At 42.4% G+C, this 5,947-nt stretch overlaps 1 protein-coding gene across 2 annotated transcripts in view; it reads right to left on the reverse strand.

The window, feature by feature from the left end:
- Nucleotides 1-4,112, reverse strand: part of sgtb (small glutamine rich tetratricopeptide repeat co-chaperone beta) — a 32,697-nt gene extending 28,585 nt beyond the window's left edge. For both annotated transcript variants that reach the window (XM_037692640.1, XM_037692639.1), the window contains exon 1: nt 4,060-4,112. The gene's annotated coding sequence lies outside the window, so the exon portion shown is untranslated. The remainder of the gene's footprint in view (nt 1-4,059) is intronic.
- Nucleotides 4,113-5,947: the final 1,835 nt, after the last annotated feature.

Here is a 5,947-nt window from a genome sequence, read left to right on the forward strand (position 1 = left end):
GAAGAATCAGTTTTGTGTTGTGTGTTTCCTTGACTGATGAAGCCTTCCGGATGGAAGGTGAAATGTTTCAGCACAAAAAAAAAGAAACTGTCCAGATGACCTGACTGAAAAATGTTGGATATGGTGTGGATAGAACAAATGGAGTAGGGGTGGTCCTGAAGGAGGAGTTGGCAAAGTATGTAGTAGAGGTGAAGAGGGTGTCAGATAGGGTGACGTGTCTGAAGGTAGAAGTAGAAGGTCTGATGCTAAATATCGTCAGTGGTTATACTCCACAGTTTGGTTGTGATGTGGAGGAGAAAGATAAATTTGGGAAGGATCTGGATGAAGTGACAGAGAGCATTCCCATGGAGGAGAGAGCAGTGATCGGAGCAGACCTGAATGGACATGTTGGTGAAGGAAACAGAGGGAATGAGGAAGTGATGGGTAGGTTTGATATCACGGAAAGAAACCAGGAAGGACAGATGGTGGTGGATTTTGCCAAGAGAATAGAAATGGTTAATGGACTATACTTGTATAGCGCCTTTCTATCTGATCAAGATACTCAAAGCGCTTTACACTATAATCTGTGTCCTCATTTACCCATTCATACAGCACTCTACTAGATCTCTACAAAGCTAATTGAACAAATCATTCTAAAGAGACTAATCAGAGCTTTATCACATTCATACACCAATGGGACACACGTCGGAGGCAATGAGGGATTCAGTGTCTTGTCCAGGGACACTTCGGCATGTGACTGCTGGTGGATTCGAACCCCCAACTCTTGCAATGGAGGACGACTGCTCTAACCACTCAGCCACAGCCGCCCCAATGGCTGTAGTCAACACATCTTTCTAAAAAAGGGAGGAACATAGAGTGACCTAAAGTAGTGGAGGCAAGAGTATGCAGGTAGACTACATCCTGTGTAGAAGAGAAACCTGATGGAGATTGGATAATGTTATACGGTTGTGGCAGGGGAGAGCGTGGCCAGACAACATCGGATGATTGTGTGTAGAACAACTGTTATTTTGAAAAGTTCAGAGAGGAGCTGTTAAAGGCTTTGGGTGGTAAGAAAGAGCTTCCAAATGACTGGGCTACTACAGCAACAGTAATTAGAGAGATATGTAGAAAGGTACTTAGTGTGTCATCTGGACAAAGAATGGATAATAAAGAAACCTGGTGGTGGAATAGTGAAGTGCAGGACATTGTTCAAAGAAAGAGGTTAGCCAAGAAAAAATATGACAGTGAAATGACTGAAGAGAGGAGACAGGAATATATGGATGTGGAGCAAAGAGGGAGGTAGCTAAGGCAAAGCAGAAGGTGTATGATGAGTTGTATGGGAGGCTGGACACAAAAGAGGGCGAGAAGGACTTGTATCAATTGGTAAGACAGAGGTATCAGGCTGGAAGGAATGTGCAGCAGGTTAGACTGCCTAAAGATAGGAATGGTTCTAACAAGTGAGGAGAATGTGAAGGGAAGATGGAAGGAGTACTTTGAGGTGCTAATGAAAGAAGTGAATGAAAGAAAAAGAAGAGTAGACATCGTAGAAACTGTGGACCAGGAAGTGGGAAAGATTAGTGAGGGTGAAATCTGGAAAGCTCTGAAAAGAACGAAGAAGGGGAAGGCAGTAGGACCTGATGACATGCCAGTGGAGGTTTGGAAATGTCTTGGAGAGATGGCAGTGAGGTTTTTGACTCAAATATTCAATGGCATATTTGAGGGTGAGAAAGTGCCTCAGGAATGGAGAAGAAGTGTGCTGGTGCCCATTTTTAAGAACAAGGGTGATTTGCACAGTTGTAGCAACTACAGGGAAATTAAGTTGATGAGTCACACGAAAAAGATCTGGGAGAAAATTGTGGAAGCAAGACTTAGACGAGAGCTGACTATCTGTGAGCAGCAGTATGGTTTCATGCTGAGAAAGAGGACCACAGATGACATCTTTACTTTGAGGATGCTGATGGAGAGGTACAAAGAGGATCAGAAACAACTCCATTGTGTCTTTGCGGATTTAGAAAAAGCATATGACAGGGAATGAGGGCATGAGGAAATCTGAAGTGGCAGAGAAGTATGTTAGACTAGTACAGGACATGTATGAGGACAGCAGGACAGTGGTGGGATGTGTTGTAGGAGTGACAGATAGCTTCAAGGTGGAGGTGGGAGTGTATCAAGGATCTGCTCTGAGCCCCTTCTTGTTTGCTCTGGTGATGGACCGACTAACAGATGAGGTCAGGCAGTAATTCCTGTGGACTATGATGTTTGCAGATGACATTGTGATCTGTGGTGAGAACAGGGAACAGGTGGAAGAGAACTTAGGGAAGGTGGAGGCCTGCATGTGAAAGAAAAGGAATGAAAGTCAGCCGTAGTAAGACAGAGTACATGTGTGTGAATGAGAGGGAGGCCGGTGGAACAGTGAGGCTACAAGGAGTAGAGGTCACAAAGGTGCAGGACTTCAGGTACTTGGGGTCCACTGTCCAGGAAAATGGGGAATGTGGTAAAGAGGTGAAAAAGAGAGTTCAGGCAGGATGGAGAAAAGTTTCAGGAGTGATTTGTGACAAAAAGATGTCAGCAAAGGTCAAAGGAAAAGTTTGTGAGACAGTGGTGAGACCAGCTATGTTGTATGAACTGGAGATAGTGGCATATTTGAGGCTGCACAGAAGTCTGTTGGAGTCAGTCTCCCCATCATAACATGCATCTACACCTGCAGATGCAGGAAGAGGGCCACCTGTATCATAAAGGACCCCACTCACCCAGCACACACACTTTTTGCCCTGCTCCCCTCAGGAAGGAGGTTAAGGAGCATTAAGTGTAAAACCACTAGACTGAGGAACAGATTCTACCCTGAGGCTGATAGAGTCATGAATATCTACCAGAATAATCACTGTGAAAAAAATCACATCATGTTGCTGCTGATCTGTTTCATGTTGCTGCTGATCTGTTTCATGGTGCTGTGTTCATTCATACTCATCTGCTCACATAGACTCATGTTCGTACTGCTGTTCGGCGTATTGTGTTTAATGTGTCTATGCTATTAGTGCTTTGTGTGTTTTTAGTTAACATTTTTCTTAGTTCGTATCTTAGATCTTATTACAGCTTTTCTTTTACATTTTAATACTTTTGTTGGATGTAAATGGAATTGTGTGTGCACAGTTTCATTCCACCCCATGTACCACATGTGGTTCGAATGACAAATAAAGAACCTTGAATATTGCTGCCAAGTTAGAAATTTGTCTTTTCCCAATTACTCAGTAATTCTGGTTTAGATGTCCCAGTTTCACCAGACTTGAAAGTAGCATTGCCTTAAGTGAATCAGGAGTGGCAAGAATGTCTCAAAGCCACATTCACAGACAGCTGATCCGTGTGGTCATGTTGACAGATTCATCCACAGCAGGTGATTTGTGCATGTTGAAACGTGTACATTTGAAAAACTGTTTGAAGCATTTGTAAATCTTGTTGTACACTTCTGATTTATCATCATTAAAGTGACACAGTAAGGAACCTGTAGCAGGCTCGTGTTTTCACAGTGTTGTCATCTTTTTTTGTTCACAATCACAGCTAGAAGGATGCAGCTCCTGTTTCCAGGACAACTCCCAGGATGATTCAAGCTAAATGCTGCTGGTGCTGATGCTTTCTCTGATCAGCCTCACAACGAATCTCTGCACCGGGAGCAAAAACAAAAACACACTGATCCTGATTTTCTGTGCTCAGAAAACACTGCCTGATATTTCCATCACGTGCAGATGCCATGCGCTGTTCTGTTCATTTTTGTCTGCCTGGAACAGCCACTCCTCCCTCGCTGTGTGTTGACACACGCAGATGCAGTGATGTAATATTAAAGTGGGAGATCGGAGGTGTTTTCATCCTGCCATCTATCATACATACTTCATACTTCTAAAATAAATACCACCATAAAAGGCTAATTCAGACGCTAACACTGTCATGTGATGCTATACATCCCGACTTGATCTGAGCAAACTGAAACCATCTGATACCGAGTCCAGAAAACAGAAATCAGACTAGCAAGCATTAAATCCATTTATCCCTAACATTTTGTCCCCCACCCCCCTAAATCCGGCCCCCTACCTGAGCTCCTCAGCTGTCTTCTACACCAGCGTCATGAGGACTCCCGTCAGACTGATACGCGCATGCGCGCTTAAAGAGAAAATAAGGCAAGACAGAGGTGTCGTGCCAAAAAGTGATTCTCTGCCAAAAACTGATCGGGTGAAATCGGGCGCGCCCCCGCCAAGGAGCGCGCCGCGGGAGCGCTGCGGGACTGCGCTCAGGCTGCTGTAAGTGTCTCGTCGAGTCTTTTCTAAGGTCTTTCTCTGTCGTTTAATTCTTTTAGACACATTAAGTTAACACCAATAACAAATGTAGTTGTATGCCCAGGATTACAACAAAGGTTCGTCTCGTTTACCCTTTTCTCTGCCTAAAACTTGGGATGTTTCCTCCGTCACAGAGTCATTCACGTTTTATCGTTTGTAATAAGTATCTGCCCATTTAAATTCCTAATGGGAATATAGCAGTAAAAGTGTTCTTTCTATCTGCACTAAGTTTGCTTAGATTTCGAACAACTGTGTGTTCACTGTATGGATGTAACTTAATAAATAATCAAATGAAAAACTATTTTTATTTTTTACTTTGTAGTGTCAGGCAAAGTTGTAGTGCAATTTCCACTCAAGGAGATAATACCATATAGATATGGTTGAATGAATTCAGTGTCACACTTGACTTTAATGACTTTATTACACTAAGAGGGATTATATTGCATAGAAATAGTTGAATATTGTACGTGTCACACTTAAAAAATGGTAGAAATTGATTTTTTTTTTTTTTAAATCGCCGTTTTCTACTGCCAAAAAGTGATTCAGTGATTTTAAAGCCGCTCTTGTGCCGGTAGCACCAGGCTCACTCATGGTGGCTCTACTCTCTGACAGGTTACAACAATACACCGGAGCAGCCAATACATTTTTAAAACGTGCTGGCTCATTACGCAATAGTTGCGCATGTCGGCTCGGGCTGATGCGGTTTCTTCAATCATACAGCGCAAAGACAAAATGAGAATGCACAATTTGACATTGTCATCCGTTTTGTTGTGTTTCCTTGACTGATGAAGCCTTCCGGACCGAAGGCGAAACGTTTCAGCACAAAAAAAAGAAAGTGTCCAGATGACCTGACTGAAAGATGTTGAATATGACATTGTGTTAATCTACTTGTTGAGGAGGAGGCAGGTCAAACGTGCCGGTAGAGGTAAAATAAAAATTAAAAAATCCTGTCAATCTCAGATGGATCAGCTGATCATCACGGGCCGCGTGCGTCTCCGCACCTTCTGTCATCTGTAGTGAAGGAAGTAGCAGAATTACAGGGCCGGTTCTAGGGATGGTTACATGAGGGGGCACTGGGGAAATGTGAAGGGGGCATCTTCATCCTTACACATATTACAGCATATTCATGTTGAGCATGGAGTTTAGTTTACATTGTTATTGTTGACTTGTGTTTTCTTCATGGGACTGGGGTAATAAAACTGAATTTTTACACGTGTGAGTCAACATTTTCAACCATGAACGCTATCAAGCAAAAACAAAGAAACCGACTGACCCATGCCCATCTTGAATGTCTCACTGTGCTGCAACAACAAATTACAAATACAACATGAAGAAAGTAAAGACTTGCAGCTAGGGATGCACTGATCCACTTTTTTTACTTCCGATCCGATCCCGATACCTAAATCTGAATATTGGCCGATAGCGATCCAGTTCCGATATCATGATCATCATTGATTTTATATGAGGCTGTAATAATCTCCTCTCAAGTACAATTTGTACAAATCTATGCATGCATGTCCAAAAAGGCAACTTGATGTAAGTTTTATTAATGTTAGATAAGTTTTAAAGTTAGAATTAAATTCTTCTAACAGAAAAAAAGGTTTCTTTTTATTCCTAGCTTTAAAGTGGATATTAAAGTGATTAAT

Source organism: Nematolebias whitei, chromosome 18 (assembly GCF_014905685.2).
Source record: "Nematolebias whitei isolate Nwh7 chromosome 18, NemWhi1, whole genome shotgun sequence".
Classification (NCBI taxonomy): domain Eukaryota; kingdom Metazoa; phylum Chordata; class Actinopteri; order Cyprinodontiformes; family Rivulidae; genus Nematolebias; species Nematolebias whitei.